This window comes from Sorex fumeus, unplaced genomic scaffold (genome assembly GCF_029834395.1).
Source record: "Sorex fumeus unplaced genomic scaffold, SorFum_2.1 ptg000128l, whole genome shotgun sequence".
Classification (NCBI taxonomy): domain Eukaryota; kingdom Metazoa; phylum Chordata; class Mammalia; order Eulipotyphla; family Soricidae; genus Sorex; species Sorex fumeus.
In genome coordinates, this window is record NW_026606185.1 from 15,507,984 (window position 1) to 15,518,998 (window position 11,015).

Here is an 11,015-nt window from a genome sequence, read left to right on the forward strand (position 1 = left end):
GGTGGGTGGAAGAACGGGGAATGGTGAGTGACTGGTAACAAGTAGGAGGTTTCCTTTTTGGGGTAATGAAAATGATCTAAAAATTGATTGTGGAGATGGTTGCATAATTTTTTTTTAAATCCACAGATTTGTATACTTTAAAAGATGAATTTATGGGGGCTGGAGCAATAGCACAGCGGGTAGGGTGTTTGCCTTGCACGTGGCCAACCCGGGTTCGATTCCCAGAGTCTCATATGGTCACCCAAGCACTGCCAGGAGTAATTCCTGAGTGCATGAACCAAGAGTAACCTCTGTGCATCGCTGGGTGTGACCCAAAAAGCAAAAATAAATAAGTACATACATTTTTTTAAAAAGGTGAATTTATGCTATATGAGTATTTAATAGAACTGTTATAAGAAAAAAGTCATTTAAGGCTTCTCATCACTTCCTTCAACCTTTATCTGCTAACACCTTTCTATTCTTCCCTTCAGCTATAAGATTTATTCTTAAAATAATCTCTTTCTCCACTCCCTGATCTCCCATTAACACCTCAACTCATTGAAATCTAACTGCTACCAAACTGCTCTTTGCTGTCCAACTCAACGGACTCCCAATTATCCTTTTTCTATTCAATCTCTCAAAAAAATCTGAGGTTTAGAGCAGCCTTAGTAATCTTTTTTCTTTTTTTTTTTTTGGAAAGTCTAGCTGGATGTGAAGTATAGCTTCCTTCAGAAATAGAAGATACCTGTAAGAGTGTCCTGTAATATCTTTTCAGGATTTCCCTGAGGAATTTCCTTTTCCAGTTCTTCCTCTAACTACCTGTAAGCCTCATCTGTGACACCACAAGCCCAACACTACACATGGGGAAAACAATTTTTCTATTCTCTAAAGTGGTACTTTTTCACCAAGTCTGAGTCAGCCCTATATTCCTTCCTCCCCGCCCTATATTCTTCCCTCTGTTTGTCTTGCCAGAGACTTCTTTAAAGCTTAAGTACATAGGCCAGGGAGATGGCTCAGCATGCTCTGCAAGCAGAAGGCCTGCCAATGCCCCACACAACCACCAGCGTGGTGGGATCCCTCTCCACCCCTTCCAGCAGAGCCGGAAGTGGCCCATTAGCACCAGTGGCCCATAAGCACCAAATACCAAAAGGGAAAAAAAAACTATGTTTAAGTATATAAAGTACAAAGTATGGGATATAAATCCGACACAGCACTTAGTTAAAAACGGCTTGACCTTCTCAGGTCTCTCTTCAGTATCTCAGTAACTCCAATTTGCTTAAGAGACAAAACTGAAATGACCTCAACTGTAGATAAGACTACTCATAACTTCAATCCCACACCTCAATCCTCTACGACCTTAAGAAACTCACACCTGGAGCCAGGGAGACCACTAGAACTGGAGTATAAGTGGACCCACATTCCATCCCCAGCACTGAGGTCCCAAAGCACCACCCATCAAAGGCAAAACGATAAATAGGAAAAAGAAACTGACCAGCACCTTACTTGAACAATCACTTACCACCATCCTTTCTCCAAAGAGATTATGCTTTTAGGTCACACCTGGCTGTGTTTACGGCTTATTCTCTGGCTCTGCTCAGGGACACTCCTGGCAGTGCTGGGCCACAGGGGGATGGAACCAGGTCAGTTTTGTGTAAGGCAAGTGCCCCACCCACTGTGCTATCTCTCCAGCCCCACAAAGACAGCTTTAAAATAATACTGTGTACTGGGGCACAGTTTATTGGTGGAGTGCACGCCTTGCAGGTATAAAGTCTTGGATTAGATTCTCTCCTTTATCCCTCACAAAAAAAAAAAAAAGTACTTCTTGACATCTTGACAGTTCAAATAAGATAGTTGAATTCCATGACAGGAAGAACACTGCCTTTCTTGTTGATTCCGTGACAGGAACAACACTACCTTTCTTGTGTGTTATTTGGCTTGGGGGCCACACCCAGCAGTGCTCTGTGGACCAGGCTGTGCCAGGGATCAAACTACAGATTCCTAAATGCAAGCACCTTCTACAGTCCCCTGAGCCATCACTCCAGTCTTATCCATCTAAGTCTGCTGCACCTGACACAGTAATCCTGCTATACTACATAATCCATATTTTCTTCAAACTTCCTCCACATAAACAAACATTAGTTTCTGTCAGAAAGTTCTCTTCTGGGCTGGAGTGATAACACAGTGAGTACGGCCTTTGCCTTGCAAGCGGCCCACCAGGGTTCAACTCCGGGCATCCCATATGGTTCCCCAGAGCACTGCCAGGAGTAATTCCTGAGTGAGTGCATGAGCCAGGAGTAACCGCTGTGCATCTCTGGATGTGACCCAAAAAGCAAAAAAAAAAAAAAAAAGTCCTTCAAAGCAGAACATACTTCTGCATTATGTTCTGGGTTCAGTCTCCTTCCCTAGCAAACAACTGTGCAAATATAACTTTACAAATGAATGTGCATTTTAATACTGCACCTGTTTTTCCTAAATAAGGTGAAAAAAGGGCCCTGAAAAATTTAAAATGAGAAGGAAGGAACACATTGAAGTGGTAACCAAATTAGTTTCTGTCCCACTGTTTATGGATACCTTAAGAATTACTTCTCAGGGGCAGGAGAGAGCGCAGCGGTAGGATGCTGGGTTTGGTTCTGGGCACCACATGATACGCTGAGCAGTGCTGGGGAGTGATCCCTGAGCACCGAGTCAGGAGTAAGCCTTGTGCACCGCCCGATAGGACTCAAAAAAAAAAAAAAGGAACTACTTCTCAGACTGGACTGGAGAGGCGACTCAACAGGCTGAGCACGTGTGGGCAGCCCAGGCTCGAAGGCCGGCGGCAACCTCACGCCCTTCCCCTCACCCCAGCACCTGGAGTAGCTCCTCGGCACTGCCCGGTGTGGCCCCAAAACAAGCACAGAGAGAATTTCCTTCTCAGGAGTCGGCTCCGTGGATGGGGTACTCTGCCACAGTGGAAATAGCTGCACGGACCTGCACAGCTGACTGCAGTGACTCACTTTCAGGAAGACACTTAGAAAGGCATGATCAAGCAGCAGATCATTTGAAGGACAGACAGCCACGCTCCCTCCCCTCTCCCAGGCCCGTTGCATCCCTCTGGAAAGGCAGCTTCCCCGAGCACCAGCCCAGGAGCGGGCCTGTTGCTCAGCGTCGCCTCCGTGCCTCACGCTCAGCCGCCCGGGGTGACGGAACGCCCCCCGCGCGCCGCGGCCCGGAGCACGCCCGCGCCCACGCACGGCTCCCGGCCGCCCCCGGCGCTCCGCGCACGCCCGAGCCCGGCGGGACCCGCCCCCGGCCGCTCGGGACGGCCGGTCCCCGCTCGCGCGCCGTCTCGGAGCCAGGCCGGAGCGGGCGGGCGCACGCCCCGGGGACAGAGCCTGGAAGGACGCCCACCCCACCGCCCAGCGGCGCCCCCGCGGGCCCTCCCGGCAACCGAGCGCCGCCGCTGACCTGCACCCGCCGCCGCCGCCGCCGCCTCACGCTCGCGCCGCCGCCCGGCCGCGGGCGCCCCATTCCCACCCCGCCCAGCCTCCGCCTGTTTACGGTGATTGGGACGGAACCGGCCGGGCCGGGCCGGCGCGCACACGTAGCCCCGCCTCCCGCCGCGGCCTCCCGGGGCATGCCGGGAGGTGTAGTCCCGGCTCGCGTGGGGCCGAGTGTCGGGGCGGGGCCTGCGTGAGGACGCACACTACCACACCCAGGAAGCCTCGCGCCGCCCGCAGCCCGGGCTCGCGCGGGAGACCGCGGGGGCGCGCGCGGCCTCACGGCGCCTGCGCAGCTCCGAGCCCGGCGTACCCGGAAGGCGGCGCGCTCGCAGGGCCCGGCCGGGGAGCGGCTCCGCTGCGGAAGTCGGACCTCTGGGGCCCGATCGCGCGCTTCTCCCGGCGGGGGAGGGGACCGGTCGCCGAGCGGGATCGCCGCCGGCCGCGGGGTCGTCCCCGGGATTACGCAGCCGGAGCCTGTCGGGCGTCCGGGATCTTGCGTAGCCGACTCGGGTTTTTGGAATTTGGCCCCTGATGAGGCGAGAGTAGCGACCGGTGCAGCACAGACCAGCCCTGACCCTCAGGGCCTCCCGTTAGCCCTGGAAACTCACTGCCCCTCTGGCCGCGGAAAGCAGCCGCCACCCCTCAGCGGGCACCTCCCGTGCCCTGCCCAGCTGCCGGCCACCACGGACACACGGGGACACGGACAGGATTGCTCTCACGAGTGATTGTTGGTAGCTGCTGTCCTCATGTACAGAGGCCTGCCTGCACTACTGAGGACGAACATGAAGAGGAATACAAAGGGAAAAAAGAGCAAGAGCTTCCGGGTCCGGTCCCATATGGTCCCCGGAGATCCCTTTACACAGAGCTCTATACACACAAATACATATATTTATTATTATTATTATATAGGGTTAATGTGTATAGATTTAGGAGCTGGGGATTTGTCTCTGCAGTAGAGATCTTTCGGGGTTGTTTTTGTCTTTGCTTTCTGGGTCACACACAGCGATGCTCAGGGGTTTCTCCTGGCTCTGCACTCAGGAATTACTCCTGGCGGTGCTGGGGGGACCATTTGGGATGCTGGGAATCTAACCCAGGTTGGCCAGTGTAAGGCAAACACCCTACCCGCTGTGCTAACGCTTCAACCCCCGTTGGTAGAGATCTTACATGTTTGAAGCCCTGGGTTGATTTCCAGCACTGCACCATTATTAAGTAAATGCCAAACACAGAAACCAGTCTAACAATGGAGATGATACTGGACCCGCTCTCCAGCAAATGAATGAACAATGGGAGAGTGCTACAGTGCAGTGCTACTAATATTAAGTCTATATTAAGTAATAACGTGGATGTTTGTTTCCTCAGCATGCATTCCCTCTGAATTTCAGAGACTGTCCTGCAGTCTTCTCACAACAAATGAATGCGTAGACTAAAGTTGAGATTTTTGGGACCAGCTCACAGCATCCTTTAGTTTCTAGTATAGTTTAAATATATAGAAGGTCTAGAAATTCAAGAAATTAGAAATTGAGCTCCCATTTGACCCAGCAATACCACTTCTGGGAATATATCCCAGTAGAGGAGAAAAAAAGTACAATAGGAATGATATCTGCACTTGTTTGTTTGTTGCAGCACTATTTACAATGGCCAGAATATGGAAAAACCCCGAGTGCCTGAGAACAGATGACTCGTTAAAGAAACTCTAGTACAACTACACAATGGAATACTATGCAGCTGTTAGAAAGATGAAGTCATGAAATTTGCATATAAGTGGATCCACATGAAGAGTATCATGTTAAGTGAAACTAGTCAGAAAGAGAGGGGCAGACATAGAAGGACAGCACTCATTTGTGGAATATAAAGTAACATAATGGCAGACAAACATGCAGGGATAGTAGGGATAAGAGACAGGATTCCTCCACGGCTTGGAAAGTCGGCCTCACATGCGGGGGATGGGGGGGGAAGGCAGCTGAGATGGAGAAGGATCCACCAAGCAAAGGATGCTTGGAGGCCTCCCTCAGGATGGGAGATGTGTGCTGAAAGTAGACTATAGACCGAACATGATGGCCACTTACTACCTGAATTGCAAGCCATGACACCCAAAAGGAGAAAGAGAGAATAAAAGGGAATGGGCCTGCCACAGAGGTGAGGTGGGGGATGTGGGGGGGGGGGTGAGGATGGGGGTGTGGTGGGAGGGATACTGGGAACATTGGTGGTGGAGAATGGGCACTGGTGGAGGGAGGGGTACTTGACCATTGTATGACTGAAATGTAATCATGAAAGTGTGTAATTCCACCTAATGGTGTTCCATTAAAAATTTTTTAAAATCAAAGAACAAAGGACAAAAATATTAACCGTCAAAAAGAAAAAAAAAAGGTCTGGAAATGTGGCTGTGATTTTGCTCCCATGAGGAGAAAGCCTGTAGGAATAGAGGTTTGGCGGAGAGCCCACAGCAGAGACGGTAAATGAAGTCAGAAGTGTCTCAAGTTAGTGCTGCAAAAAATGAAAAGCCTCATGTCTGGTGGTATCCTCAGAGATGCACAGCCACACCTCACCCGTGTGGCCCCGCCCATAGCATGTCCTTCCAACAATTCAGAAGTGTGCTGGTGAGAGAGCTTTGCCTGCAGAAGGCTTGGGTTCACTCCTCTGACTGCAGAGTCCCCCTTGTACTGATGGGAATGATCTTCAAGCACCATCAAGTGTGTCCCCTAAACAATGACAAATTATATGTCAGAATTATGAGCCGTAAATTTTCTGTATTTTTTTTTTGAATTTTGAAAATATTGTATCAGAGTAAAGGGAATACAAAAAAATTTTTTTTCTGTATTTTTAAAGTCAATTTGTATTGGGTGCAGAAGGCAAAGGGGGCAGTGACTTAAAACTCTAAAAGGCCCAATTAATTTAGTTGATTTTCTTTTGGGGAGGCCACTCCTGAAGGGGGGGGCTTGAGTGAGTGACCTCCAAGCACAGCTGGGAGTAGCCCCCAAGCACTGCTGGGTGTGACCCAACGAACAAACAAAACAAAAATTAAAAATGGAAAAAAAAATCCAGCAGATATATAAGCAGGCACAATCATGAAAGTGACAAATCCTAAACCTAAACATATTGCTAAGAAAATTAATAAACACAAAATAGCAAAAACAAAAACTAAAATGCCATATAGAGTTGCTACAATACCTTATATAAAATACCAGTATATGGGGGCACGGTGCCGCCAGCAGGTCAATCTGTACCTGTGAGGTGAGTGCATCAGCAGCCTGATGGCAATGTCAGACTTTCAGATACCCCAAAATTGCTGCTGTGCCTTTGGCCAGACTCCAAAAACTTGGGGCAAAGTTTACCAAGAAAGTAAACAGCCAAAAGTTAGGTATGTGGGAGACACACCCACAAACCACCTCCAGCTCAGCTATATAATTGGAGGCATGGCCTCTCTGGGTCCTTGATTGAACTGCCTAACGGCCATGATCCTAGAATCTCAGAAAAGAATCTCGGAATCCAAAGGCTTTTGGCAGAAATGCGTCCTGTTCCTGCAGTAGGTTACTGGTGCTGGGCGACTCCAGGTGGGAATAGGTTTCGTGTTTGGCCTGTTCCCCCTGGTGGCCCGGTGACCACCATCCTCCAGAGGCCACTGGACAGTCAGGTTTGGGCCTGCAGTGACGAGACACATGGGGCCTCACCACATGGGGGTGGAGCCGACTCTTTCTCCCCATCCCAATGAGACCCCAAGTCGCCACCTACAAATGGCCTCTCTGGCTCCTGATCAAGCTGATTAATAGCCATGATACCAGAGACTCAGAAACAAATCTTGAAACCCAGCGGCTTTTGGCATAAATGCATCTGGACTGCATACAAGGTGGCCGCGGGCTCAGAGCTTATTGGAAAGCCAGGTATGAGCCGGCAGTGACGGGGCAACTGCAGTCTCATGGGAAGGGGGACGGTACTGGCTCGTCCTTCACGCCCTACCGAGGTCACGAGTTACCCCCACAAGCGGCTCTCTGGCATGGCCATGGCTCCAGAGCAAAAGGACTTAACCTAGAACCCGGCAGCTTGCGGCAGAAAAGTGAATGGGCCATGCGTTAAGCTACGGCGCCATGCCTCCCCAGCAGGGAAAGGGTGTTGCTCCCTTCCACCTTTTTCCCCCTTAGCAGCAAGGTAGCCGCCACCTCAGAGCTTGTTGGAAAGACAGGTATGAACTGGCGGTGAAGGGGCAACTGCAGTGTCATGGGAAGGGGGTTGGTACCGGCTTGTCCTTCACGCCCTACTGAGGTCATGAGTTGCCCCCCACGAGTGGCTCTCTGGCATGGCTATGGCTCCAGAGGCAAAAGGACTTAGTTCAGAGCCCAGAAACTTGCAGACGAAAAGTGAATGGACCATGCGTTAAACTACAGCACCATGCCTCCCCAGGAGGGAAAGGGTGTTGCTCCCTTCCACCTTTTTCCCCCCTGGCAACAGGGTGGCCGCCGCCTCAGAGTTTACAGGAAAGCCAGGTACAAGCCAGCGGTGATGGAGCAACTGCAGTCTCATGAGAATTGGGGGTGGTACCGGCATGTCCTTCACACCCTACTGAGGTCACGAATTACCCGCCATGAGCGGCTGTCTGGCACGGCCATAACGCCAGACACACAGAAACCAATCTCGTAATTATCTGGCTCTTTGCAGAAATCCAAATTGTGGCCACATGACATTATATGATTCTCATAACCAGCAATAGAAAACAAAGTATTTCACAATGCCTTTTCAGCAATTCTGATTGTTTAGGGGGAAATTCTAAACAATAATGGTGCATCTTTTGTCAAAATAATGAATGTAATCAATGTAGAGAAGAGTTAAGTAGAAATCATCTGCCTCACAGGCATTTGGAGGGGTGGGAGGGGGGTATACTGGGGTTTTTGGTGGTGAAAAATGAGTGTTGGTCAAGGGAAAGGTGTTTGATCATTGTATGACCCAGACTGAAACCTGAAAGCTTAGTAACTTTTCCCACAGTGATTCAGTAAATAAATATAAAAAGAAAAAAAAAGAATAAAAAAAATACCAGTATATTGGAGGTTTTGAACCACACCATGGAATACTCAGGGGCTATTCGTGGCTCAGTGCTCAAGGGACCATGCACTGTGGATCAGACTCAGGGCTTGCTCCTACATGCAAAGCATGCACTCCAGTCCTCTGCACCATTTCCTGAAACCTAAAACATCAAATGTTTAAACAACTAGTGGATCATTTAAAAAGGTAAAGGTAAAGGCCCTCCCGTTGATCGTCGATTTGCTCGAGCGGGCCCAGTAACGTCTCCATTGGAGACTTTGTTGTTACTGTGTCTGGCATATCGAATACTCTCGGTAGCTTGCCGGGCTCTCCAAGAGGGGCGGAGGAATCGAACTCGGGTCGGCCATGTTGGCCGCGTGTAAGGCGAACGCCCTACCCACTGTGCTATCAAATTACCCATATTGGGGAGAGAAAATAAAAAAGGCAATCAATAAGATCTAATTCTGAATGGACCCAAATATTGAAATTAGATGGGCTGGAGCGATAGCACAGTGAGTAGGGCGTTTGCCTTGCACGCAGCCAACATGGCCGACACAGGTTCGATTCCCAGCATCCCATATGGTCCCCTGAGTACCGCCAGGAGCAATTCCTGAGTGCATGAACCAGGAGTAACCCCTGAGCATCTCAGGGTGTGACCCAAAAAGAAAAAAAAATGCTTCAAAGGAGTGATTTAGTTAGATTTCGAAATTAGTTTTGTTTTGGGCCACACTCAGCTGTACTCAGGGATTAGTCTTGGCGAGTTTCAAGGGACCACGTGTAGTGCCCAAGATGGTCAGGTGCAAGGCACGCAACTCACCTGCTATACTCTCTCCAGTTCCTGCTTCAAAATTAAAAAATAAAAATACAGGGACAGGAATGTGTGGTTCAGTTGTGAAACGCGTGTCTCACAGTTACGACGCCCTGGATTCGGCCCACAGCACCACTACATAAGTACATAAATATACATGGAAATTAAAGTTAAAAGAGTTAAAAGCTTCAAAGAATTCAAAGAAAAGACTAGAGAGATTGCACAGAGGTTTAGGTGCTTGCCTTGCATGCAGCCAACTCAGGTTCACTCCCAAGCTCTGTATATGATTCCCCAACCACCACTGGATATGGCCCTAAAACCAAGAGCAAAACCAAACACAGGATTAGTATTCATAGGAGAATGAGCATAGAAAACATTCTTACCATTCTTATATTAAATATTATTTTATAAAGATTACACTAATTGTTATATTATAAGGGTAATGATCCCCACCAATACTGTTTAATAGTAAAGAACGTGCTGGTTCCACAACACCCAAAAGGAGAGAGAGAACACAGGGGATTGCCCTGCCACAGAGACAGGGGGGGATAGGGGGGATGGGGGTGGGGGGATATTATCCATGGTGGTGGAAAATGGGCACTGGTGGAGGGATGGGTATCTGATCATTGTATAATTGAAACCCAAGCACAAAAAATTGTAAATCTACAAATGTACCTCATGGTGTTTCACTAATAAAAAAAAAAAAGAGCAATAAAGGGATTGGAAGGAGAAAAAAAAAAAAAGAACGTGCTGGTTAACAGTAAGGAGCCTTAGGGATCTATGGAACTGTTGTGGTGGGCAGGGAGCAGGGAGTGCCAAGGAAACTAGTTCATTGATCTTTTTAAATCTCACCCTCCAAGAAAGGATACAGTCAAAATAATGAGACAACTGGGAGGATGAGAGATAGAGATCAAAGGAAGTCCACACAGTTAGGACACAGAAGGCACCAGTATGACAATAATAGTTAGAAACAATCACTCTGGACAAGAACTGGGTGCTGAATCTAGGTAAAGAGATGTGAGGAACTGGAGCAATAGCACAGTGGAGAGGGTATTTGCCTTGGACACAGCCGACCTGAGTTCGATCCCCGGCATCCCATATGGTCTTTCAAGCACCATCAGGAGTGATTCCTGAGCACAGAGCCAGTAGTGACCCCTGAGCATTGCAGGGTGTGGCCCAAAAACTAAAAAAATAGACATAATAACCTTTCAGTATCTGCATTGCAAAGCATAATCCCCAAAAGGTGAGCGAGTGAGCGAGAGAGAGGAAGAAAGAGAGAGAGAGAGAGAGAGAGAGAGAGAGAGAGAGAGAGAGAGAGAAGGAAGGGTGAGGCGGAGGGAAACCGGGGACAAACCAAGAAAAACCAAGGAGACAAGAAACTGGGATTACAGCCTCTAGAGGCCCAGTGACAGATTATATAGAGCAGAAGGCCTAGCAAAAGGAGACAGAATCTCATCAAGTATCTTAACATATGAAACAAGAATCACAGAAGAGGAGAGGAGATAATTAAACTTTTTTTTCAATAATAACACTTAAACACTTCCCAAATTTGGTTATTAAAAATCTACGGATACAAGAAATTTAATGAAACCAAAGTGAGATTATACAGAAAGAACCACATCTCGATGAATCATAGCCAAACTGCTGAAGGCCAAAAACAACATCAATAAAAATCTTGAAAGTGGCAAAAGAAAAATGATTCACTATGTACAGGGGGAAACATTATGATTAAGAGCTGT

The 11,015-nt window shown here is 48.6% G+C and overlaps 1 protein-coding gene across 1 annotated transcript in view; it reads right to left on the reverse strand.

Moving 5' to 3' along the window:
- The window catches only part of RALBP1 (ralA binding protein 1), a 44,156-nt gene extending 40,594 nt beyond the window's left edge, over nt 1–3,562 (reverse strand). Inside the window, exon 1 of the mRNA XM_056138162.1 lies at nt 3,424–3,562. The gene's annotated coding sequence lies outside the window, so the exon portion shown is untranslated. The remainder of the gene's footprint in view (nt 1–3,423) is intronic.
- Nucleotides 3,563–11,015: the final 7,453 nt, after the last annotated feature.